This window comes from Dipodomys spectabilis, unplaced genomic scaffold (assembly GCF_019054845.1).
Source record: "Dipodomys spectabilis isolate Male_0828 unplaced genomic scaffold, ASM1905484v1 ptg000021l, whole genome shotgun sequence".
NCBI classification, from domain to species: Eukaryota; Metazoa; Chordata; class Mammalia; order Rodentia; family Heteromyidae; genus Dipodomys; species Dipodomys spectabilis.
In genome coordinates this window covers 1,048,237-1,076,194 of record NW_024870698.1, presented here as the reverse complement: position 1 = coordinate 1,076,194, position 27,958 = coordinate 1,048,237, and the positions used below count along the sequence as shown (strand labels likewise).

The 27,958-nt window shown below is 41.7% G+C and overlaps 1 pseudogene; it reads right to left on the bottom strand.

Annotated features, from left to right (window-relative positions):
• Positions 1–1,524: 1,524 nt before the first annotated feature.
• LOC122104079 lies at positions 1,525–9,956 on the bottom strand (annotated as a pseudogene).
• Between the last annotated feature and the right edge of the window lie 18,002 nt (positions 9,957–27,958).

Genomic DNA, 27,958 nt, shown 5'->3' with positions numbered 1-27,958 from the left:
AGATGTTAAGGGAAATCAAAGAAAATAGCAATTTGGTGCCTGCAAAATAAGAGTTTTAGAGCCACAAGCTGTCCTTTGGCAAATTTGAGTCTGAGGACAAAGCCTAATGATACCCAATGCTGCCTCAGCCCTAGCCTGCTTCCAGCTACAAGACGGAGACCTTTGTACTGCACAGGCTGAATGTCAGAGGTGAGCAGATACCTAGATACTTAGAATCTAGGCAACTTTGTAGGCTTTCTTCTGAGATGCATGCTGTTATCTATAAAAAATGACCATATTAAATCCTGGCTTCCAGAATGGTATAATAAATAAACAAGAAGCTTTGTTACCTTTGAGATATCTTTTCTGATTTTCTTTAATAGCTAATCCTTATGCAAGTAGAAAAATTTGGGTGTACTATACACACACACACACACAATTCATGTAAAAACTAGTGAGCTCTGAATAAACTCTTTAGTGGAAACTATAGATTAGTCAGGGTTCTTTGGAGAAACAGAACCAGTGGATTGCAAGCCCAACCTCCAAAGAGGAAAGATGTTTCATGTCTCTTAGGAAGACAATGGCTTCCTTGTTTATATATATATGTACATACACATGTACATATATACACATATACACATGCAGACATGCATGCTTAAGTACTTACATAAAACAATAAATCTTGATTTCTCATCAGGTCTGGGCCTGAATGAGTCAGTGAATCAAGCCAACAACTTCTCCCGGGTGTCTACCGGTGCCAGGCTTTGAATTATAGCCACCCCAGCCAGGCTTTCCCACAGTGCATTTTGGGTACTTCCCCTTGGCTCACATAGGGCAGGGGTGTGTGCATACTTTCCCATGACACCAAAATGCAGCTAAGCTAAGCAGAAAGCACGTGGCTTGGGTCTGGCAATAAAAGCCATTTGGCCCAATCCAGCCATGGGTGGCAGGTTGGGGCAAGACCCCCATCTGATGATATACGAGCTCCTTTTTGAGGCTCAGGATGCCTGTGCAGGTAGCCCTGCCTGGGTGTAGAAAGGCACTGAAAAGGTGCTACCCAGAGAGACCTGCCCTGAGTCAGCTGGTGGGAAGGCCCCTCACCGCTTCTGTGCACCTGGCTAGCACTTTGGAAACTGGTAATTCTCATCCATCTTGTGTCTTCCCTTGCCAGAATCTGGAAGGGAGGCTAAGGAAATCAGCCTCAGAATACCAAGAGCTTGCGTTTTGTTTGAGTGATTGGTTATTCCACCCTAGGAGTTTCCTGGAAGCTAGTAGAGGTGTGTCCGTCATGACTAATTTTCTGTACCAACTTGGCTAGACTATACTGATTACTTATTTTGCCAAACACCAGTCCAGATGTTGCTGTGAAGATATTCTGTGGATGTGATTAATAGTTACAGTTAATTTCAATTAAAGCAGATTTTCCTCTATAATGTATATGATGTGTGTGTGTCGGAGGTTGAGGGAGAAGGGATTTCTTATTAGTTGAAAGTCCTCAGAGCAAAGACTAAGGTTTCCTGAAGGAAGAATTCAGACTATAATCTATCAGTCCAGTTTCCATTCTTCACACAGGTACCTAATCAAGAAACAAGATGTGTTTAAGGCATACAACATTGGCTGATGATTTGGCCTTTGCACTGGCCTGGCTGCCTCCCTCTGGGGTTGGGGCTCCAGGAAGCTGCTAAGAAATATCTTGGCTTTGCATCTGGTTCTTCTAGCCTTCTGGTTAAAGACATTTACTGCCTGAGTAATGATGTGTTTGTATGACTTCTGGAGATACAATTATCTCTGACTAATCCTGTAGTTACAATGCACCCATCCACCCATCCACCCATCCACCCATCCACCCATCCACCCATCCATCCATCCATCCATCCATCCATCCATCCATCCATCCATCCATCCATCCATCCATCCATCCATCCATCCATCCATCCATCCATCCATCCATCCATCTATCCATCACCCCTACCCATCCATCCATCCATCCATCCATCCATCCATCTATCCATCACCCCTACCCATCCATCCATCCATCCATCCATCCATCCATCCATCCATTCATCCATCCATTCACCCATCCATCCATCCCTCTGTCCAGCCATCCAGCCATCCAACCCGCCAGCCCTCCCTCCCTCCCTCCCTCCATCCAACAAATATCTAGCACCCTCCATTACTATTCTTACCCTAGGTGTTTGTACAAAAGAGCATATGAGTACTCAGATGAGCGATTTTGGTGGTCTGCGGTCTAGAGAGATCCTATCTCTGAGAACCCCTGTGGCATTTTTAACCTTTTCTCTAGACAGATTCAGCCTTTCATCCTGGTCCTTTGGCTATTTGCCTTCCTGTTCTATCCTGGCAGTTCCCTTTAGAGATCTCCTTTGTTGTCCATTCCTCCCTGGAATCAGCACTAACAGTACAAATGGATGATGGCCCTGGTCCTTCACTGAACATCAGGCTAATTTGATCATGACTGTATTTTCCTAGTGGTTGAGAATTCCTTTACTTCTTAAGGTCTGACCACATCCTGGAAGCCCATTTAGAATCCTGGGAAAAGAGCATGTAGAGAATATACATGCTGATTTTTGTACCCCAGGCTTCTGTCCTCAATATCATTGCTGCCACATGACTTCAGGGCCTGGCTCTGTGGCTCATATACCACTGTTTCTATCTTCTGTGGGTGGTGTTACCAGTCAGGCCTCCCATTCTGAACTGCCTTTCAGTATGATTTCTTTTTTTGGGGGGAGGGGTCCGGTCATGGGGCCTGAACTCTGGGCCTGGGCGCTGTCCCTCAGCTCTTCAGCTCAAGGCAAGCACTCTACCACTTGAGCCACAGCACCACTTCTGGCTTTTTTTATTTTTTTCTGCTTATGTGGTGCTGAGGAATCAAACCCATGGCCTCATGCATGCAAGGCAAGCGCTCTACCTTCCCAGCCCTCAGTATGTAATTTCATGTCTGCTCCTTGGGAAAAAGATGGAGATTAACATGGGAATTAAAACAGTGAAATGTCATGAATAGGTAACTGTAGGGTGCGATGCAGTCTCCTGGATCTGCACAGGGGGCTGAGTCAGGCTTAGCAAAGGCCTCCTGGTTGAGTATGCTTTACCTGGAATAAGTTAAGCAAAATATTATATAGGCCACCTATGTTTTTTGTCTTGTTCTAGGTAGATTAAGCTAATGTGTGAAGTTTGGAAGAATAGATATAGTCAGTTCTCTCTCTCTCTCGTTCTCTCTCTCTCTCTCTCTCTCTCTCTCTCTCTCTCTCTCTCTCTCTCCTCTCTCTCTCTCTCTCTCTCTCTCTCTCCTCTCTCTCTCTGTTACATGGGATTGAATACAGGATCTTACCAATGCTACATGCTTGCCCAGGCAGGCATTTTAATGATTAGCTTTAATCTAAGCCCCTTAAATATAGTTTTACCTTGTGAAAGTTTCAACTTTTGATGAATTTAATAGGACAAAACCCTAATATAATTTAAGGAGCATTTGTATCTATGTGCATACTTTTATGTGTTTTGCTATATGTGTGGTATCCAAAGTTTTTATTCTTACTGTCTCCTTATTTCTCTCTTGTTCTGCTTTCCACATTTTCTACCTCTCAAGCTCTGTTTCTTTTTACTGGTTGATTATCATTGCTGTCATTCATGGAATTTGATTTGAGAACCTCACAGATCACTTAAGCCAACAGTAGGCTGAGCTCTCGATTTTTTGTATCTCAGATTGTGTCTCAGTTCTCTTTCTGACTGGATGTCTTTGGTTATGTAACACAGATTCTTCATCTCATGTGCTGGATGATGCTAACCAGAGCAGGTGACTTAAGTGCCTGATATAAAAGAAGCTTACAGAAGAATTCTTTAAGGTTCTCATTTGTTCTACAGGTTGCAATCCTATAGCTCAAGGCTTACCTTTCTGAAGAGTCAGGAAAGTAAGGGAAATGAGGATCATTGAAGTCAGCTTCACAGATGAACAGGAGGTAGAAAGGGCATCTGGGATCAGCGAAGCTCTGGAATCAGGTGGAAGAATGTGTTTGCTATTACACCAGGATGTTGTTATCACGATTCCAGCATTCCCTGCTTATTCCTAACATTTCTTTACTTATTCATATTTGCATCCATGTATCTTTCCTGTAGCTTTGCCACTTCACACCTCCACATATTTAACTTCTGTCAGGAAGGTCTGCTGACATGGGGAAGTCTTCAATTTGTCATCAAGCATTATGAGTTCAACTCCCATTTTACAGTTGTCACTGAGGCTTTAATAAACTAAGGCATAACAAAAAGTAAAGATAGGCAAGTATGAATTAGGAAGTGGTAGATGCTACAGGGAGATACGGAGAATCTGAAATGGAGTTTCAGAGATAGGAAATGTCACTTCCAATAAGGAACTGACAAGGAAACATTGTGGCCCATATAATATTTAAGTAGAGCCTACAAAGAAGGCAGAACTTGAAGAAATAGCGAAGGAGTTCAGACACAAAGAATGGAACTGTGAAGGAGAACAAAGACCGAGGAAGCATGGGCTAATATGGAGCTAATGAACATTCATTCTATTGAGGTGGAAGCTACGTGAAGGGGAAGAAGTGTTGATCATACTACAATTTTTGTGTCAAAATAAGACATCAAATATCTCACATTGCTTTCCTTCTGTGCTGTTGGCAAATAGAATTGGGCCATAAGTCATACGTCTAGTCCATTGCACAAGGCTATTGGAACAGAGTAGTGAAAAATAGAGTAAGATTTTGTCAGTCACAAAAATGGGTTCTTCACTGCCATCCCTTCAATAGATAATGTTTTTAGCAATACTGATTCATGCATTGAATGGTGCCAACAAAATAAAGCAGATCATTGATTTTTTTTTTAAAGAAGACTGGAATGAATCCGAATGAGGCTTCCCTGTTTTGTCAGCAAGTCAAGATGTGAACTGGGGCAAGTCATTTCTGTGCCAACCTGGGTCCCTCCTTACATCTGCAATCTCATGAGGTGGCTATCTGACGGTGACTTTCCTAGCCTTTTCAAGTCTATAATCACTTCCAGGTGGCCGCTTTAACTATATTTCAAAGGAAGTCACTCATTGTGTGAGTGTTGGCAGAGAGACTTCTAGTAGAAAGCATCCCAGAGGATAGACTAGAATGGCTGAGAACAAAAGCAGACTCCACTAACGTCAGGACTGGGGTGTACACCAGAGCACTGGCCATGGAGGTGGCAGATTTAGGACACTTTAATGAGTTTCAGAGATATAATGCCTAGAGAAATGACAAGGGCAAAGGGGAGGAGGAGCATGGACTGCCTTGTGGGTTTTAGGTTTGGGGCAGAGGGTTGATGGTGGTGTTGCTTTATAGCATAAGAAATAAAGGAGAAGTTGTGAGTAGGGGTGGGCTTAGTATCTCACTGTTATTGAGACTCATGCATGGATTTTATTTGGAACTTGCTGACATCTACATACTAATGAAGACTTGGCAATGTCAATGCTAGAACATACTACTGGCATTCAATGCCCTGGAAGGAAAGGAGTGAGAAAGAAACTGACACTAACTTCATTCTGTAGGTTGAGTATCTGTCCATGTTTTGAAGGGGACCAGTCAATTAGGTCACTAAGTAACTGGGCTAATGTCTCAGGGTCAGTTTCTTAGAAGCTCTGGTTTCAGATCCCAGCCTCCTTCCTGCTGTGTCTTAGACACAGAGCCAAGATGTTCTCTGAGTCACCCCTTCCTCATTTATTAGCTGTCTGACCTTTGGAAATTTGCTTAACCACCCTGCACCTTAATTCCAGCAGCTGTCAAAGGGGATACAAATAACAGGACCTGCTCTCTTTAACTAAAGTACAAGTCTGAGAGTGAAATCTTTGCAAATGGAAAAGGATTAGAAAAATATGGGTAATTATTTATATGATGAGTTCAGAGTTTCCTCTGGGATTTTATTTATTGAGCTAGCAAGTGAGTTAAGCGAGGTTTCTTGTAATTTGCAGATTTCCTCTAACAGTCTAGTAGTATAAGATTTCGGTATTATTTAATGATTTCTGTCCAACTAAGGAAGGGAAAGGGTATTTGGGATTAGGGAACAGAGAAGGGAAGCTAAAAGAGGCCAGACAGGAGGGGATAGGAAGGGCACGGGCAGAGTTATGAATGGAAATATCACAGAGAAACCCAATAATTTTTGCAACTACAGTTAAGGAACCAAAATTGAAAGTTTTTCTATCAAATCACCGTACCTTATATTTCAAAATATGTTTCTCTACAGTCCTATAAAAAACATAATCACTTCAGTTGGCCTGTGAACAGCAGACCTATATACATTCGCTTTGCAAAAGGTAGCAAGAAATGGAGATACTTTATGCTGAACTTGGAAATGACATTAGAAAAGCACACAGCACCCTTGTTGAGCAAGATGAATTTGGTTCATCTTCGAATTGAGGACCTAGGCATGGATTATATATCATATCATTGTCCTGCAAACCTTGAGATCTAGCACAGTTATGTGTCTTCAATGCAGAAAATGTGGCTGTTGACCTCATACAGTTTCTCAGCTCTCTCTCTAACTGTGGACTATTACTGGTTCATTCCTAACTTCTATCAAAGTCTAAATCTAAATTCTCACCTTGAAAAGCCCAGCACAGGAAAAGAAAGAGCTGTAGAAACAGCCACAGATCAAAGCCTGCAGCACTTTTAAAGACGTGGGTGTATGTGTGCGCAATGTCAAGTAGCATTATCTTGTAGCCTGTCTTTTAAAAGTTGTTTGGAGTTTGTAGCAGAGAATAAGTGGAAGAAGGCTGTTGTAATTAGGAGAGCAAACCTCTTCTTACAGAGCATGCACCATGTTTATTACACAACTCCCCTGAAGTCTCTACAAGGGTGATGAAGATACTAGGGTACAGTGGGAACCAAGTAAACTTTTTCTTTGTCATAAGCTCTTAAGCTAGTTGGCATTGAGATTTTATTAACATAGAACTGAAAGATCTCTGATTACTACAGTGTGTGGGCATGGCTGGGCAGGCAGAAGAATGGGAAAATAAAGTAATTCATACTAGCTGGAACAAAAAGAAAACTTTATCCTCCTGTCTCAGAATAATCTCCATCTTGTAAGCAATTTTCCTCTCTCTTTTTTTAGATCAGTTGTCCAGACTTGAACTAATCACTGAGGCCAGGCTAACAGAGTCCTTGTGTCCGCTGGGCCATTTATTCACTGGCAGCTAGAATAAGAGTATGGCCAGTATTTCTGATCGATAATGATTTGATTCCTCATTGAAAAGAAAGAGAGTGAGCGCTGGACAGAGGACAAAGGGTATATTGTTGTCATTCTTACCTTGTCTTACCTTGGCATTCTGGAGACTGTACCGTCTTTTTTTCCTCTGTGATTCCAATGAGGTGCTCCCCACTAGAGTCCTGTCTTGTTCACTCCTTGTTATTGAGAACAGCGCTCCCATTCCATCCTCTCACAGCAACGTTTCTGGTGACTCCGATCCATGAAGGCCATTTTCTCTGCTACAGCACGGTGCTTTCGGGATCACCAGGCCACCATAGCCTGCTGAATCTGAATCTCACCCAATCGCTTTTCCAGACCATTTGCCTTCTGTAATGTATTTCTCATTTCTTTCTTCTTCTCCTTGCCCATTACCACCTTAGATCAGACTTTCATTCCTTTTCACTTGGATGATTGAATATTTTCTTATCTTTCTGCTTCTGGTCTAATTTTCCTTTATGTTCCACTTCCTTCAGGGCAATCTTATCAAAGACACAAAATTCTGGCTCGGTCAATATCCCATTTAAACCAGTAGGGGAAAATAAAAAGGCAGAGTGGAGATGGAAATATACTAAATGCTGGCAGGCTTCTTTCTGAAAAGATGGTGGCATTGTTCAAAAAGTCTGACATGAAATATTCTGGCAAAATCAAAATCAATTGTCAGGTGTTTCAATAAATGTGCAATAGAGGGAATATGCCAGAATTGGACTGAGGTAGACTGAGGTAGGGGTGAGGTAGTACTATGATAAATGAGCCCTGGCTAGGATGATTGAAAGGATAGCAATACAGGATTTCATAATAATGGATGTTGAAATGATGGGTATTGCCCAGCTGGTTTGAGATTGTATTTTTTTTTAAAAAGGATATAGCCTTGCTTGCTAGAATATGCGATGCCTTTATTGTGTTTGTGTATCCAAAGAGATGCCTTCATTCATTCACTAAGCACTGTTTGCTGAGTCCCTTCTACAGGTTACGTACTGTACGTCAGAAGGTACTGTACCTCACACCCAGGAGGTGAGCCCAGGGTATGCATGCACGTGGGGGAAAGGAAAGAAGTATTTTTGAGTTTCATCTTTCCCAGCACATCCAAATGTGTTCTTTTTGTCCAGTAGATGCACAAAGTAGGTTTATTGAGTTGAAAACAATTCATGTGATTAAAAGATGCAATGCAGTCTCATGGGACCCAGAGGATTAGCAGCTTTAGTTAATAACAGTACGCTCCTAGACCAAAAGCACAACTCAAGTTTGTCCAACTGTGCTGCTTTACTTATTAACTAGGACCCAAACTCCCATATGTGTTATGTTCTCTTTCCCTCATTTTCCTCATTTTTCTTTTTTGTGAAGTTCTTATTAACACATTTTAATAAGTATACGTGATGACTCATGTCTCAAGGAACAGAATAAAATGAGAAAGATGAGATTGGGGATAAAGTGTGTGTGTGTGTGTGTGTGTGTGTGTGTGTGTGTGTGTGTGTGTGTGTGTGTGTATGTGTATGTGTGTGTGTGTGTCTGTGTACAGACACTGAGAGAAATAGGTACAGATGAAAATATCAGTATGACTATAAGTAGACTATCCCCGCTTCATCCTCAAGTCTGTGCACTCCATTTAGCTTCTCCTTTGTCCTTTTTCAGTATGTTGTTTTGATATATGTTATTGACTTAGGAACCATTAGCGATTCCTTCCTGAGAATCACTTTTCTGTCACTCATGTGAGATCTTAGGCATAGGAAAGATTAAGTTTGTGATAAATTCATCTCAGAAGTAAACAGTGGTCATGTCCCATCAGAGACATGAGAAGAGATTTGGTGTAGTTGTCCACCCATTTCCATCACAGACACAGACTCTCTGGGCCTTGTGCCTTTGCTCTTCATGAAGGGGTCAGATGTGTATGACCTAGGTATTGTGGCTACCCAGTTCCTTTTCTTTTGATCTTAACAACCCTGTGAGGTAGCATGGATGCTTATGGAGAAGGCTGGTGGTTTACAGTCGTTCGGAATTCGTGGCCTCTATTCTAGTATTGACATTATTATATTAATTAGTATCTATTCAATGAGAAAACCATAATTAAAAAGCCATCCTAAGTTCACTTTTACATTGATGGGCATTATAGTAGCACAACATTAAAATTGTCTAGCATTCATTTGCCACTTATAATGTTCTGGGCTTGGAGTCAAGTTGTTCTTTTTTTTTAGATTTTGGTATTTCTTTTAATTCTTTTAGCATTTTATATATTGACATATACATAAAAAGAATGAAACCTAAAGGAGCAACTCTTTACAAATTGCTCATAATTTTATACGTCTACCTTACTCATATGTCAGTGAAAAAATCACCAACTATTATGAAAACTGGACAAATTATATCACAAAAGAATCAATAAAATAGAAAACCATTTCATAAAAATAGGTCTGAATAGGAAATGAACTACTTTCTGGGTATCTTCAGACCCTTCTCTTCTGGGCTCAAATGTACTGATATATTACACATTGTTTCCTTGGAGAAATACATTCCCTTACTTACTCTTCAGCTGTCCATTTACATATTCCTCTGTCTGCTCCAAGACTGTGTTCATGCAGCCTACCAGGCAAGCCAGGACCCCTTCCGTAATCTACTCTAGAACTTAATTTGACTACAACTAGCCATCTGATGACTTGCTTTAAGAAGTCACTAAGGGTTTGCTTCTGTAGATTCATTTTAACAATCTTGGACAGCAGAAACCTGAGTTCGAATCTCAGAGCTGCTCATTATTTAGCTGTGGGACTTGGGTAAGTCATCATTTCATTTCTCATGGCTCTAGGTTCATTTTGCCACTCAGACCAAACCTTAGAGTGAAGTTGATTATTTTTTATAGGGATTCTGAAGCTCATGGCAGCCATGTAAAGATTGTTCTTTGATTGACTCCATTTTATAGATGTAAAAAACTGATCTGGTGCCGGGCGTCCATGGCTCACACCTGTAATCCTAGCTACTCAGGAGGCTCAAATCTGAGGATCGAGGTTCAAAGCCAGCCTGGGCAGAAAAGTCCATGAGGCTCTTATCTCCAATAAACACCAGAAAACTGGAAGTGGCACTGTGGCTCAAGTAGTAGAGCACTGGCCTTGAGCTGAAGAGCTGAGGGACAGTACCCAAGCCCAGAGTTCAAGCCTCATGACAAAACCAAAACAAAAAACTGATCTTGTGGGAGAGTTACCCATCTAGTGAGTATTGGAACAAGGATTGAACACCAAGCGATGTGGCTTCAGAACCAGTATTATTTTCCTTTCTTTCTTTCTTTTTTTTTTTTTGTTGGTCGTGGGGCCTGAACTCTGGGTCTGGGCGCTGTCCCTCAGCTCTTCAGCTCAAGGATAGAGCTCTACTGCTTCAGCCACAGCACCACTTCTGGCTTTTTTTGCATATGTGGTGCTGAGGAATCAAACCCAGGGCCTTATGCATGCGAGGCAAGCACTCTACCACTGACCCACCTTCCCAGCCCCCAGAACCAGTATTCTTAACCTCAGCATGCTTTAGATACTTTTCTGGAGAAAGTGAGAGACGCTCAGCCATCTGGCGATCCTGGTTAGAGAATGTAGGGCTGGCATGGGAAGAATGAGATAATGTACAGAGAAACCACAGTGCTATGAGCAGTCAGCAATTGTCACTTGCAGGGACAATGAATGTCTTTGACCCTTACTCTCACTGACCAGAATTTTTTTTTAAATAGTATTCTGATTCATGTGGAAGTTGAGGACAAAAATGTCAATAGTGTTGGAATGATGTCTTTGCTCACAAGATGAGCCAGCTGAGGGTGAGCGGGATAGTGGTAGGCCCTTGGGCATTGACAGTGTCAGTTCTAAAGTCAGTGTTTGGGTCTTTTGTGGCAACAGCACAATGGAAGAGTGCCCTTGGGTGGAAAAATGGGACGGAGCGGGAATTTAAGTGTCTTTGGTGATCAGAATTTGTAGGAAAAAGGGAAATCAGGCACATTTCACAGGACCTGTGAGGAAAGCCCCTCCTAGGACCTGGTAGAACTTCTGGGAGCCACATGAATGGAGGTTTCTGTCTGACCCTCTTCTTAGCCTGGTGTGGCCTGAAAGCAGTCATTTATTAATTTACAAATGTCAGACATTTGTAAATGACTTCATTTCTAGTCATATGGTAGACAAGATGGCCCAGAGTGCTCTTCCACTGTGCAATATCTATGTGCTGAATAGAGTACTAAAGCCCTACTTGCTCATGCATCACTGAAACTCCAGAGAGTGAGCACGTTCCTAAAGATCATGACTCCAAACAAGCCAATCAGAAGCTGAAACAAGATCTGTGAGTCATCATGAAGGTAGAACTGTCCTAGGAATAATGACACAGGCAGGTGCCTGAAGCCTTTAGAATGAGGAGATGAGGAACTGGATCTGGGGCCTCATGGGGCTTGTGAGTGAGGAAGGATGCTGGCCTTTAGATCGCCTTGTAGACAATGATTCCTTTTATTGTTTTTGTTGGTTGTGGAGCCTGAACTCTGGCCTGGGTGCTGTCCCTCAGCTCTTCAGCTCAAGGCTAGCATTCTACCACTTGAGCCACAGGGCCACTTCTGGATTTTTCTGCTTATGTGGTGCTGAGGAATCAAACCCAGGACCTCATACATTCCCGGCAAGCACTCTACCACTGAGTCACCTTCCCTGCCCCTAGACAATGATTCTTGAAGGGTCTGGATAGTCAATGAAAATATCAGTCAGAATTGCCATGTGCATTTCTGCTGTTGTTATGAGTTAAATCTAATGAATGATATTGATCTTCTTTGGAATTTATTAGCGCCACAGTCCTGGTCTATGTATTTAGGGTAGCTTTCACAGGGTGCATGGGGTAAAGGAAAATAAAGTCAAGTAATTAAAGCAGTCCTGTTTTGAGAACTTTCCCTGGAGCCCAAAATAGTAATATGCCAATTATCTCATTAGCATTTTCACCTTAGAGCCTTTAGGATGTCTCCAGGCTAACTTCAGCCAAAAGAAATACCTAAGGAAAAATGATACATCACACAAGGGAGAAGGCTATCACGAGAGGCAGGCATCAGAAATAACTATAACAAATGTTCACCCCTGTTCAACCCAGGAATTAGACTATCATGTATAGAAGCAAAATAAATATAACAAACAAGCAGATTTGGAAGAAGAATGAAAAGAAACTTCTGAAATTATAATACCGTGATTGGCCTTGAAACTAGATGGATAGGCGAAAGAAGGAATTTATTATACTGATCTAATTTGTATAGTGATGATCTAATAGCTGGCAGATAACAGACAGCAATTATAGTGAGTCTGTATGACTTACTATATATTAGATGCTGTTGTGAGCATTTTGGAAAAGGGGGTAGACTAGAAACTAGATCTGCAAAATTACTTCGAGAGGGCAATCTGAATTCAGGTGTTCTGGTACTGTGGCTCAAACTTACTAGTGAAATATCTTAGATGTAAGTTATATAGCCCACAAGAGCTTTAGTTTCCTCAGATACAAACTAGAAACATAAGTGGTGTGGTCTAGTGGATTTTACTGGAGGACAGTTTCTGTTTATTAACTCAGTTTACGTTTATTAACTCACACACATACACACACAGGAGAGAGAGAGAGAGAGAGAAGGAGAGAGACAGAAAGAGAGAAAGACAGAGACAGAGAGACAGATGAGAGAGAGAGGGAGAGGGAGAGAGATACTTAATTCTCAGCTTTAATATGAACATTAATATTTTCCACACACATAACACACATTCTTTGGGGAGATCTTCTTGGCTTATTAAAAATTCCATTATTATGTAGATTTAGAATTAGAATGTATATTTGCACAATTACAATTCAGTGCCTTAGAACAAATTTATATGATCTATCTCCAATCATATAATCGACTAAGAACCAGCATGGTTTAGGAAGAGCATTGCACTGAGACCACACAGCAGGTGATTTCTGTCCATTGGTTCACCTCATTTCTACTCATAATGGGTCATTGCAAATTCAGACTTCATTAGAAAGAAGCTGATTTGATAACACTTATCATTTGAAGCTGTCCTCAGAGTTAGAATGACTCCAATGTTTTGCTCCTCCTAGGGTTTACATGGAAAAAGAATTCCATTTTGGAATACTGCCTAATGGAGAGAGATGGTTGTGATAACCATTGAAGAGTCAATGAAAATCCAGTTAGCTTCACATGGTATCTTTACCTATCCCTCTCCATATTGGTAGTTTGCAAACAACAAAAAACAAACTCTGGATTATTTAAGCAGAAAATGTAGGAAACGGAACATAAAGTTAGAAGGCTCATATGATTGATGGGAAGGTCAGGGACATAGCCATGAAAAATGGCAGGGACCAAAAGAGGTAAGGCCCAGCCTCCCCTCCCCCCCTACTAGGGACTCACTTGATTAGGACAGCCATGTTTGCATCTCTGGACACACCAGTGGCCTCTTTGACAAATAATTTCTTGTGATTCAAATTGTAAGTCACACCTTCAAGGTGCAAAGTCAGGTGGGGTTAGGTCACAGGCTCAGAGCATGGTGTCTGTCTGGCCTCTTTTGCTTTCTGTCAAAACAGGATGTTGATATTGATGCAGTCAAGACGCAGAACCATTCCCTCAATAACACAGTGACCACACTTAATAATGATCATTATATTCTTGAAACATGCTGAGGGAGTAGGTTTTAAGTCTTCAACCACACAAAGCTGCTTTGTGAGGTAATCATATTCTAAAAACCTTGATTTAGTCATTTCAAAATGTACATGTATTTTAAAACAGATTGTTCAGAATCACTCCAGTTTGATCTGTTAGGTAAAAAATAATAACAAAATTAGAGGAGGCAAGCTTGTTGTTAAAAAACAAGTGTAGAAAGTTGCTTTCATCAGAAAAAAAAAGTCTAACTCACCTGAGCTGCTTTTGTTAACATTTTGATGTACCAACACATTTACGCATATGCTCTTACAAATGTGAGTTTCTATAGAAACGTACTTCCCAAAATATCTGTTTCAACAAATACTTGTGTAACACTATATTATCAGTTTTTCAGCTGAAATGATAGAAAATGGTGACTCTTTTTTTTTTAAATTTTATTTTATTTTATTTGTGAACTTACTGTACAGAGGGGTTACAATTACATGGGCAGGATAATGCGTACATTTCTTACCAAGCATTGCAGCCTCCTCCTTTGTTTACCCTTTACCTCCCTTCCCAGCCTCTCCCCTCCCCCCCAATCCCAATCCTTCTCCTTCTCCCCCCCCTCCCCGCACCGACATTGTAAAGCTCGTTTTGGACATGACAACTTGTACTTCTCATTGTTGCAACAGGTCCACCTGTATCCTTAAACAACTGGTTTTCCCCCATCTCCTCCACAAGTTATACTGACATCAAATATAGCGAAAGCAGGGGTTATACTGTGGGGGAGGGACATACAAAGCAACAAAGAGATAATCTTATAAATGCGTTAGAAACACATGCGTGAAAGAAAAAAACATTAAAATACATATCTAAGGGTTCATTTTCCTGACATCACATTATCTGACCTTTTCCGCTTGACTCATACATATACTAGATATTGCAAATAAGGGAAACCATGGGACCTATGTTTCTTTGGGCCTGGCTTACTTCACTTAATATAATTTTTTCCAAGTCTTTCCATTTCCTAACAAATGGGGCAATGTCATTCTTTCTGATGGAGGCTTAGAATTCCATTGTGTATATATAAATGGTGACTCTTTTTGTGATTGTATCTGTGCCTTCTAGACCTTCCTGGATCTCTCTTCTCCTTTAGGCTTTGAGGTCCCTGGCAAACAGAATTGATGTATGGTGTCTGTATCCTTAGAGCTTAGCCACTGTCCTACACTCAGTAGGTCCCAACATAATTTGTGTAGGGTGTCAGCAAGACTATATTGTGTATAAAGAAAATTAATTGTCCCATAGATGGTGATCGCATGCATATTAACAGCTTGTTGAGGGCAAGTGCTCAGTTGCCTAGGAACAAGAGTTTCTCAATTTGACCTTGTGGGGAGGGAGAAAGGGGCTGAAAAATTTCCCTTTCCTCTGTAGCTGATACAAGCTGTCTGCTTCATGGCAAATTCTGCCTGATTCATTTCTGCATTGGCATTCAGGAAGAGATGCCTCGCCTTTTCTTCTGCTCAGGAAGTGGCAAAACCACATTCCCCTTGCGTCCAATTGCATGACTGCTGACCCTTGAAGCTTAATTTTAGAAAGCAAGAAACCAATACCTATCTTGGCACAAATCCACAAACATTTGCTCCAAAGCCTACTGAGTTGCAATAAGTGCTGATGGCCCAGAGACGATGCAACCAGTCAAAGGAAAATACGAAGCATTTTCTGAGCACCCAATACATTCAGAGAAGACAAGATATGCAGGTCCTTCCCCAGTGTGTAAGGTGTGGTTCCTGTTTTCCCCAAGATAGAATGCTTCTGCAGAAGTTGTGAATTGATGACTAAAAATAAAAGTACGGTTGGGAAGGTAGCTCAGTGGTAGAGCACTTGCCTTGCATGCATGAGGCCCTGGGTTCGATTCCTCAGCACCACATAAGCAGAAAAAAAAAAAAGCTGCAAGTGGCACTGTGGCTCAAGTGGTAGAGCGCTAGCCTTGAGCTGAAGAGCTGAGGGACAGCGCCTAGGCCCAGAGTTCAGGTCCCACTACCGGACCCCCCAAAAATAATAATAAAAAAATTAAAGTAAAAATAACATGGACATTATAGCAAAGTGCAGATGGGTATTTGGCAAATCTTGAAGCAGTAACATTTTTGATGACTTTGTGAAGACACAACTAAAAGCATTTCAGGATAATGTTGTATGAAAACTTGATATGTCTTTCACTCCCTTCCTCTCCATTTCTCCCTCTCCCTCCCTCTTTCTCCCTTTATCCCTTCCTACCCACCCTCCCTTTCTCTCTCTCCCTATTTCATTAAGTACTGAGGAAAAGGTGGTTCATTCCCTTGGAGTAGAGTGGAGGGGAACAGGAGGAAGAGGAGGAGCAGTGGCTTCTGGGTGAAGGTGATATTTTCAAAGAGTTGAAATTGATTACTGGAAGTCCCTAGAAATTCTGGGGACTGTGAGTGAACACAAAGATGTATGCAATGTAAGGGAGCTTTGGGGAGACAGTATAATTGGGGCATGCACATAAACTTCAGATTAAATCACACTCCAAAGGCATATTCTCATGGAGAAGGCATAGAACAATTAGTCATACCTTCACTCACTTCCTCATCAAATGGGGGCTTGGACAGGGCTGCATTCATGATAAACAATACTTTACCACTGAATCAGACCCCAGTCCTCCATTTTAGGTTTTCTTTTCTTTTCTTTTTTTCCCCAGTTCTGAGGCTTAAACTCAGGGCCTGGTCACTGTTCCTGAGCTTCTTTTGCTCAAGTCTAGCACTCTACCACTTGAGCCACAGAGCCACTTGTGCCTTTTTCTGTGTATGTGGTACTGAGGAATCGAACCCAGAGCTTCATGCATGCTAGGCAAGCACTCTTACCACTAAGCCACATTCCCGGTCCCTCCATTCTAGTTTTAATGAGAACCTCTCTTAATGAGAATAGCAAACAGTTATGTGATATTTAACACATAACTTCTTTTCCCCCATATATTAAACAAGCTTGTTTGCTATTTTGCTATCTGTGATTATTCCCAAATTGTAGGTGGAGGCATAAAGAGGTTAAATGGTTTGGTCCCACAAGAAATAAGTAGAAGAGAGATTTCAATTCAAGGGGCTAGCAGTGATACCCTTCTCAGCCAGTACACAGTGCTGCTCTATGCAAGAAGAGATATGCTGGAGCCAGAGGTGGCTGTGGGTTTGGATTTACCCAACCCTTGAGGGCTTATGTTCTTAGAGGAAATATTAAATAGACAAAAAGTAAGCACAAAAGTAGGCATTTATTTCCAATGGTAATGAATACTACAGACATGCAAGGTACTGCGGCATGACTAGACGTGGCTAAGGAAATGTAAAAGTCAGGACAGTTGTTCCTGAGCAGGTGACCATCGTACTGTGGCCGGTGGGATAAACAGTAGGTATCCAAGCGAAGAGATGGAGGCTGGGAAAGAATCCCATTCCTAGGGCAGGAATCATGTATGAGTCACCTTCGCAGCAAGAAGGCTCCTGCCTCCTTCAATGGATAAACAGAAAGAAGGCTGGTGCCACTCAAGGCCAATGCCACGGCAATGTCCTTTAAATCAAAGACAGGGAGGAGGTAGTGATTGTGTAAGGGCCTCTGTAAGGATTTTCATTTTATTCTAAGTACAATGGCGCTCCTCTGAGTGATCCTAAGCCCAGACTTGGCATGGTTTGTATTTTAGAAAGCTCAATCAAGCTGTTATTTGAAGAAAGTGGTGGGAGCAGGAAAGGAGAACCAGGGGGGTTGTAGGAACCATCTTGGATGAACGCAGTAACAATGGCAGCTGGAACCAGAGCAGGAGCTAAGGAGATCGAAGCACAGGCTGTGGCATGAGCTTGCACATGTGGAGTGAGGAAACTGAATTTCCTGAGATGACTCCCAAATTTCACAACTGTCTAGAGCAAGGGTTAGTACATGTTTCCAGCAAAACTTCAGTTAGAAATATTCTATGCTTCGAGGACCACCCAGTCTCTTACGACTATTCACCTCCATCACTTTAGTATCAATGTAGCCATAGACCTTGGTAAAACAGGGGGCATGGCTGTAGTGAAATTGTCTTTGGACATAAGAGGCTGCCCAGATTTGGTTCATGGCTTCTGGTCTAGAGTGTGAAGGCCCCTGAGATTTGAATATACCAAGGAAGACTGGGCTATGATCGTCCAACTTATTTTATTTCTTCTTCAAGACAGCACCAGACAGGGGTTGGGATTCCATTCATTAAAGATAACAATCTATGTTAAAAACAGTATTAGTTAATGCTGACTTATTAATTACCTAATGAAGCATTATTAACTAGTGCGTGAAGCTATACGAAGTGGAAAAAGTCAGTATTGGACCACAGATCTTCTATGTTTTAAATTACTAAACCCACTAGCCTCACACTGTCTCCTAGTCTTATTCCCCCTCCATCTTCCCCCGACGGTGGCAATTTTATTTTGTAAGTTTTCCTCTCTTTTCCCTAAGGACACTATTCCATTTTGGATGACTTTTACTTAAGAGCCAAATAACAACAACAAAAAGACAGTGAGTCTGAATGTAGCATCATGGCTTTTTTTGTGCTGTACAATAGACTTTATATTGTTTTGTCCGGCTTCTACGAAGTAGGACATAGGAGGTTTGTTTTTAAGAAACTAGTAGCATTCTCTGTCTGTCTGTCTGTCTGTCTGTCTGTCTGTCTGTCTGTCTGTCTGTCTGTTTTTCTCTCTCTCCCCTTCCCTCCTTGCCCCCCTCTCTCCAAACACAATTTTATCTTGGGGATAAACAGTGTTATTTTCATTCCCTCCATTGGAGCCCCACACTGAACATTTTCTATTAAAATTTAAATAAGGCACTTCAGAGGCAGATGAAGACGGGAGGCTAAAATGAGCTGATTCACTAGAATCTGTTCTTGAGAATATAACTTATTTGCTCTAACAGCTTATGCAACTGGGTTTCATAATAGAAGCTTGAAGTGGGCCAGCACCGTGTTCCTACGCTCCTCCACACAGAACAGCCATTTGCAAAGCAGGGAAAGGCGAGGCACAGACTCTCCCTAACCTTACCCCCACACACCTTGGGGGACCCAGTTATCATTCCAGGAAATTGTTGGAAGCTGACACGCTTTTGAAGATACATTGTATTCTAGGTATGTGATCATCAGTCAGTACACATAGCAAAAAATTACTTTGCTGCTAGCCTGATTGTCCAATATTTTTCTCTTTTCTTTGACTAAAGTAGGAGACAGGCCTTGCTAAGATGAGGATGCATATGTGGGCTTGGGTAGGAGGTGCAAAGAGGAGATGGGAGGAGGCAGAGGACGGGCTGAGAGCCCAGGGAGAACAAAGGAAAGACAGAACCCAGCATGGCGAAGATCCACACGGAAGGCTGGATAGACAGCACAAAGGAAAAGTTCAGGACAGGCAGCTGCGGATGGCTGGGGTGGCACAGAAGTTCTGATCGACTCTGCGAAGTGATCGTCCAAGCTGTATTCTTCACCCATCAGTGCTGGCGTTGGATGATTTGGAAAATCCATCCATCTTCCCTTATACATGCTTTAGCTTTCTCATGCATTTAGTTACCCACAGCCAACACTGTCTGAAAGCACTAACTGGAAATTTCCAGAAATATATACTTCATGATAATTATATATCATTCAGAGTAGAACAATGAAATCTTAGGCTGTCCTGCTGTATCCTGCACCTGAAGGGAACCAGTCCTTTGTCTCTGGTACCCATGCTCTATACACTACCTGCCTGTTAATTGTTTAGTAGATATCTTGGTATCAAATTAGCAGTCACAGTATCACAACTCTTGCGCTCAAGTAAGCATTATTGTATTTAATGATGGCTCAAGATCATAATGGTGGTGATGGGAGCAATTTCGGTATCTGAAAGAGGAGTTTTAACGTGTTTCATGTAAATGAAAAGATGTAGTTTACTAACTTAATAAGGAAAGAAGAACAAATTTTTACCTTGAGTTGTAAGAGTTATGGTAAGCATGAATATGAATATTATATCAATGAATTGTAAGAAGGAAAAGAATTCATGATAATTTTATTGTTATATCTTAACCTACAAAAGTTTTCTGGGCCTGATAAATGTATAGTTGTATGGTAAGTGCTGAGTTAATATGGAAAAGGCATGAAACTTACATATTATACATATATATTATGTATAAGGTTCAGTACTATTGTTAGTTTTAGGCATACACTGGGAACAATACTTCTTATGAATGGAGGAGCTACTGTACATAGTCTGTCATTCGTGTGTGTGTGTGTGTGTGTGTGTGTGTGTGTGTGTGTGTGTTGATCTTGGGGCTTGAACTCAGGGCCTATACTCTATCCATGAGTTTTATTTTTTTTTTTTACTCAAGGCTAGCACTCTACCACTTGTGCCACTGCTCCACTTTTGTCCTTTTTGGTGGTTCATTGGAGTAAGAGTTTCATGGATTTTCTTGCCTAGGCTGGCTTCAAACCATGATCCACAGAGCTCAGCCTCCTGAGTAGCTAGGATCATAGGTGCAAGCCACCACTGCTCTAATAATAATAATAATAATAATAATAATATTATCTATAGATGGTTTCTAACCAAAGCCTTACCACCATTTACCAATATTCAATCTCCTTCCCTGTCTGGGTATTTTGAAGGAATTCCTTGTCCCTCTTATTCAAGATAGACGTGCCACATGACTTTTCTTGTGTCAAGGAAATGGGAGTAGAAGTGGAATATGTAATTGCAAGTGTTCTTCTCTTCAGTCTGCTTTGTTTTCCTTCTTGTCTCTATTAGTGTCACTAACTGAAGGACAATAACCTTCAACACCACTGACAAGTGAAGGCCATGTAGGACAAACAAGAACAAATGTTTTTTATGCTAAACTAAAGAAAATCCAAGGTTTCTTGCTACAGAGGTATAACCTAACTAATGAAATAGCTAGGCTTCATGAGCCTTCAGAATGCACCATCAAAATATCTTCCATGTGTTAACATACCAGTGGTTTTTCTGTCATGTCTAGAGGAAAACAGTTATATCAGCCAGGTATGAAATAGTAAACGTCTCTTATTCCCATTTTCCTAGCTTTTGGTGCAGAATACTTGTTAACTATATCTTGTAAATCGCAAGCAGATGACACATATGAGAAAGCTCAAGCATGAAACTATTCCCTCTTCATGGTTTGAGATGGGCTACATCATGGAATGGATGCCTCACACAGTAGACAAAGGGAAAAGACAGAGTTGAAACTGCTGGCAGCATCTTTTGTGATTCTTTTCAGAGTAGAGCCTGAGATGACTGCAGAGTGTCCGTCCTTAAAGCACGGCTGTGACCCTTGAGTAGCATTCTGTACTCAAAAGGGATCTGGACATAGAGCGACAAGGAAACACTTTGTATTTGGAAAGGTTTTGTATTTGGAAGGTGAAGTCTTATTATTTCATGAAGTGGTCATCTTAGAAGACTACCAGGATGCTAAACCCCAAACCTAAAACCCAGACCCTAGGGATGGATAAGTAAACCCACCTACAAATAGAGGAGCAACTAGGGCTAAGAGCCAAAATTAAAGACGATCTTAGAAAGGTGAGGCTGTGACTAATGAATCCAGGTCAATATTGTATCAATCATAATAAAGTCACTAGGGTGCATATTTTATGGAGAATTTATTCCAAGGAAGTTGAGATGACCATAGGTCTGTTCTTAAAGCTATTGGGGAACCCAAAGTCTGTTTTGGGGAGTAAACTGGCTTAAGAGACAGTACAGTCTTGAGGCTGGATATAGAAGCTGCACAGGCAGAGCTAAGGGCTGGTGCTTGTTTGTTCCGTTGCTTGGCAGTGCTCTTAGGGCCTTCGTATGCCTGGTTACTTCTCATCAGTCAGATCTTACGTAAAGCCACTTATTACCTTAGAGGGCACTAGGCAAACCTCTCCAATGAAAAGGAGGCACCTGCTCCTTCCTACCGCATCACAATGTTTTATTTGCATCCGAGCCCTTATTGCTACTTGGAGTTTTTCTTGTCGATTTGCTTCCCATTTGTATCCCTAACAACCATAAAAGTAGAAATCTTGTCCTCTTTCACAAATAACCCAGGATAGCATGGGACATCTCACAGAAGCTGAGGTAGTATTGTGGAATGATCAGCTGAATGGATGAGCTAGATGTGGACTGACCAGCTGCAAACTGCTGGGGAGCTTACTTAGGCCAGTGAAATGTGTATCAAATGACAGAAAGAAGTGCTGAAGTAGCACACGGTGTGTGAGATGCTCAGTTCAAGTGCAGGGCCATATGTTGGGGTGTGTGTGTGCTGTCTGAACCCCGAGGGTACTCTCAGCAGCTAACTTGTATGGGTGTTTTGGGGGTGGGGTAATAATGGTGCTTTTGAAGCCAGGAATATGTGATGAATTCGCAACTGTAGCTCCATCTCCCAGCGAGATTGCATTCACTCAGTAGGTCATCTGAAAAAGTCCTAGCAAGTAAAGCTTCAATTTCTGATTTCGTACTCACGATCTCCATTTGGATATATGTAGACAATTTAGACTCAAGAAGCACTAGACTAAAATTATTCTCCCTGTTCCAAAATGTGTTCTTTTCTTTATGTTTCTTTGTTCAATAGATATCACTATGCTTTCTACGCATCTAAGTAAAAACCTTACAGCCCTTTGGATTTCCCATTGTCCCTTATTTCTAGCATTATATTAGTCTCTAAATTTTGTGTAACTATCACTTACTTTCTGATTTCTCTTATATTTTATTATTGCTTCAGATTTTAGGTTTTGGCTAGATTTTTGGCCAGGTTTACCTGCTTCTAAAATTCCTCTTTAAAGCTGTCTCTCTCGTGCCTAATTTTTCATTCATAAACCTTGCTTGTATCTTTTCAGAGACTTCTGCTCTGAGCTAAATTGTGTCCCTCAAAAAAAATAGTGCATCTGGATGCTGGTGGCTCATGCCTGTTATACTAGCTACTCAGGAGGCTGAGATCTGAGGATTACAGTTCAAAGCCAGCCGCACAGGAAAGTCCGTGAGACTCTTATCTCCAATAAAACCACTAGAAAACTGGAAGTGGCACTGTGGCTCAAGCAATAGAGCGCTTGCCTTGAACTGAAGAGCTGAGGGACAGTGCCCAAGCCCAGAGTTCAAGCCCCATGACTGACAAAAAAAAAATAGTGTTGAAGTCAGGCACCAGTGACTCACTACTGTAATCCTAGCTTCTCAGGAGGCTAAGATCTGAGGATCATGCTTCAAAGCCAGCCCAGGCAGGAAAGTCTGTGAGACTCTTTATCTCCAATTAACCACCAGAAAACCAGAAATGGTACTATGGCTCAAGCACTCACCTTGAGCTGAAGAATGCAGGGACAGAGCCCAAGCCCAGAGTTCAAGTCCCATGACTTACAAAAAAAGAAAAAGAAAAGTAGTAATGTTGGAGTAGAAATCCTTAGCAACTCAAAGTTGAAGATAGGGTCTTTACAAACATAATCACAAAATAAAGTCATTGGCATGGGTACTAATGTCATGTGGATGGTGCCTTACACAAAAGGAAATATGAAAACAAATACACACGTGAACAGGCTGCCAGAGAAGGTGCGTGCAGACACTGGAAGCGAGGCACTCGAAACCTTGCAAAAACGTCTCATTACACTCCTCAGATGGACTTGAGTTGCCTAAACCTTGATCTTGGGCTTCTGAGTAATTCAGAATCCGATTCTGGCACATTTTCTAGCATCTTCCACCCTTCTTTTGAGAGAAATTTTGTATGTGTTCCAGAGCCTTCTCTGGGTTCCTGGACCATGGCTGAGTGTTGCGCATCTTCCTTTATTTTCTTACCACCCCATGGTTGTCATTCTTTTGGAATGAACTCTGCATCCCCTCACCTCAGAGGGAGTTTTCTTTCTTCTACTCTCTTCTATTCTCCCCTGGCACCATGTGCCAGCCTCTATTGAGAAACTGTTATATGGAATTACATTTGGCTTTGCTTTGTAGTTGTGTTTTGCTCTTGATGGGATATTCAGGGGTGGAAATTATTTCTTAGATACATCTTCCTCTCTGGTGTTAACCCTAGAGGGTAGCTTATGAGATCCGGCTATCTTGCTGTGTATGGATCACTGGAAAGTGAGCTGGACAGAGTGACGAGAGTTTAGTTCTTGTGTTTACTCTGAAAATCGCTTGCTGGATGATCTTGGGCAAGATGTTTCTCCTCTCTGGACCTCCATCTTTTTTATTAGCAAAGTGGAAGGTTTGGTCAGATGATCTTCATACCATCTCGAGGGACTCTTTTTTTCCAGGGATATTCTGTTGTGGTAGTCTCAAAACAGTCCAAACTGACATCATAAATACCAAACACAGGAATTTCAAGCAGATTGAGGTCAAAGGGTGGTGTTCAAAGGGCAGGCTCAAGCAGATTGAGGTCAAAGGGTGGTGTTCAAAGGGCAGGCTCAAGCCTCCCATTTGTTCCTACAAAGGTAGCCATGACTTTGGTTTCCTGGAAAAGCTGAAAGGGACCAAAAGCTGGCAGGACCCAGGGACTGATTCTGGGTTGGGTTATAATTAATGTTGGAATTTTGAGCTTTAGGAACATGGCTGCTGTGTTTGGGTCACTCCCTTGTTGTGTCAGTTAGGGAGAAGGCTGGTTGAGGTAATGAAACTTCTCCCAATAAGAGACCTTCAACCCAGAGAGAGAGAGAGGAGACAGACAGGCAGAGAGACAGAGACAGAGACAGATAGAGAGAGACAGGAAGAGACAGAGAGAGACAGAGACAGAGAGACAGAGAGACAGAGAGAGAGACCCTTAGAGGGCAGTGCCCTGCTGAACCTATGACCCTCTTTTTCTTCTTTCCATATTTGCAATTTTCCTCGCAGCAATGAAGCATTTACTTGGAGAGACAGGGTATCTACCCTCTTGATCCCTAGGATCTTCAGGTGTCTTGTTGGAGACATGGGTTTAGATTGTGGTGAGCTTGATTTTGTGATAGGAGGCAGAACTCATCTGCAATGTTGCCAAATTGTGTAAGTAACTGGCACTTTTTTTTTCACATGGGAAAATCTTGGCTGGGTTTGCCCTTAGTGAAAGCTCCCTTTCCTTCAGCAGTCTTCCTTGAGAGATCTGTATCTTGACAGCCTGGAGCAGTGGACGAAACTGTTCCCATGCTACGAATAGCAAATCCTGGCTCTGGGTGTGAACATCATATAGACATGTGGTTTTTGGGTTTTCTTTTAATTTCCTCCAGAGATGTTTAGTGTAATATGTGGTTCATAACTTGCTAGTTCATGCAAATCATTGGGTCTACTAGTTGTAGAGTCAACTGGGTGGAATGATGCCTTAGGACTTTTGACAATTTGTTTCAACTAAAGCTTACTACTGATCTCATCTGCAGAACTTCTATTCAATAATATTACTTTCAAGGTTAAGACCTCACACTTGTTGAAATAAAATTGTGACTTTCATTTAGTCTGGCAAAAGAATATTTGCTTCAGTGACATTTGTGGGGAGAAAAAATATACACCATGTTAAATTCTATTAGTCCCAAAGGTCTGGTAGTAACAGCCTTGGAACCTTTATAGGCTCTGGTTTGAATTGTAATTTTAATATTTATTTCTATACGGTATCATATCTTTTCCTTTTCTGTTTTAGCAATTTCATTTTTTCCCTCCAATATCAAAGGAATTGGCATCATCACCTCCATCTACCAAATAAGATTAGCACTTAAGGAGAAGATACGATGGTCTCTACATCACCTAGTAGGAGTAGGGAGCCTTGGTACTTAGATCTGGGTCTTCTGACTCCTATCCAGTGTTCTTTTCACAGCATTGTGCTTTTAGGCTTGCCATTTAATGTTTTCTCTGAACCTTGAGTCGAAACACATATGTTACATGTCTGCCGTCAGTCAGGCTTTCTGGTAAATACTAGACAACTCTTGATCTCTTACCTGATGAAGTTTATAGTGAAATAGTCAAGGTATGATTCGCTAAGAAATCTCCCCAATACACAACAAAATCTACACAGCTTGAGAGCTAGAAAGTGCTCAGATTGGCAAGCGAGAGAGTTTGCAGTTTATTTATAGGTCATGGGAGTCCTTGTTGAGTATCCTGTGTTCACTGAAGTCTTAACAAAAACAAAATAAATTCAGGAGGAAGGATTTGCAAACACATATCCCCTCCTCCAGACTCAAGGAGAAATAGAGGACAGACAAGGCCCAGTGACTTGTTCAAATCATAGTAAGTGACTGGGAAGAACTGAGATTTCCAGCCTGGCCACGGTATCCCCCACTATGCCCTGTGTCCAGTTTCTGTTATACAGACACTTATAAGTTGATGGGGGAAGAATACAGGCGCTAGCAGGGAACAGGACTGCTTGGTTTTGGTCCCCTTTTCTCTGGGCCATTATTACATTTTTTTGGATAATTAATTACATTTTTATGGAGAGTTTTCCTTATGATCTTTTTCTCTCTGTCTTTTTGAGAGGAGACTTAACCTTGGAATTTGTCTTGGCCAATGGTTTGTGTAGAAGAAATAGAACTGAAATCCAGATTTGTTTAACCTAGAATGTAGTACTTACTTCTCTGTCATTTTCAAGCTGGTGTTGGGACTACGTCTTTTCTAGCCATCACCACCTCTCCAGTGCAGATCACACCCTTCCCCACAGTAGCACACCACTGGGTAGGGCTTTTGATGGAAAGGCAGTTGTAAAGAAGTGTCCTCAGAGAAGCTGTGCAATCCTGTGGGAAGATGGGTGTACCTGGTTTCTTAAATCTTGCTGTCTGTCTGTGTATATCCTGCATGCCCCAGCAGGTCACAGGCTTGGCTGTTGGAAAAACAGGCAGTTGTTGGGGAGGAAGGATCAGAGATTCTGACTGTGGTATGGCTGTGTGATGATAGGGAAGTCATAGTCCTGTCTGGGTTTGAGTGACTTCACCTATAAGGAGAAGGAGCAGGGCATCAAAGAAGGAGAGGCCTTCACAGAGGCTGGAGAGAAGGTTGCACTGGGAGTTGCCGGGCAGGTGAGTCTTCATAGATGGAGCCTGACTCACGTGGTCTCTACCCTTTTTGTCTGCAAATCAAGGAGTGAGATGAATACACAAATGGCCACAGATTCCACGATTTACCAGAAAACTGGAAAATAGCTTTATTGTAATTTGTAACCTGGACAAGAAGACTGAATATATCATAAGCCTTTTTATTTGTTTACTTTTGTAGTTTAAAAGTAATATTTTTTTATCATTTAAAGGTAAGCACCCTTAATATTTTGGTGTATTTACTTCCAATTTTCCTCCTCAGTCTACACACACACACACACACAAACACACACACACAAGATTTCATTTCTATTATTTTAGAATGTAAAAGGACAAAAATACATTCAGAGCACATACACAATGAGAGAAAATAGTTGCATTTTCATGACAGAATAAAAAGGAGCATAGATAGTACTTAGGCTATCCATGTTCAAAATGTGAAAATAATCTCTTTTTTAATGTGATCAATGGTCATGATAAGAATTAGCATTTGCTCACCTTACCACATACTGGTGCTTTTACAAAGTCCTTCACACACTCCGCTTTCCACCCTTGCCATAACTTCACAGTCTTCATGTAACACAAGAGGTTTAGAAAGTTGCCAGATACACTCAGGTGGAAATCCGGGCTTGCCTAACTTAGCCAAGGGCCAAAACTGACTGTTGGAAGGTAGATTCAGAGGTCCCACGCAAGACTGAGAACCGGGCTTTGTAGGGGTGATGTACAGAGGGGTTACAGTTACATAAGCCAGGTAGAGTCATTTCTTTTTGGACCATGCCACTCCTTCCCCCATTCTCTTTCAGTTCTTCCCTCCCATCCCTCCCACAAGTTGTATAGGTCAGTTTCCACCCAGTATCTAGTGAGTGTCACTGTTCTAATCGTTCACCCTTTATCCCACCTTTTGTGTGCCACTCCCTTACCCCCAAATATATACCATTCCATGGGTTTAAAAGACTGTCTTCAAGGTGCTGAGGGTAGACTGGAAATAAGAGCAGGGCTGTCTCAGCTGGTTCTCAGCTGCTGTGTTTGCTGAGGCCCATGGTCTTACCTCTCTGACAATACTGACTATCCCAAGTTGCATTGCTCTGCACAGTGACCTCTGCTGGGCTCCCAACAACTGCCAGCCATGAGACGGCTTGGGCCTGCAGCCCCCGTGA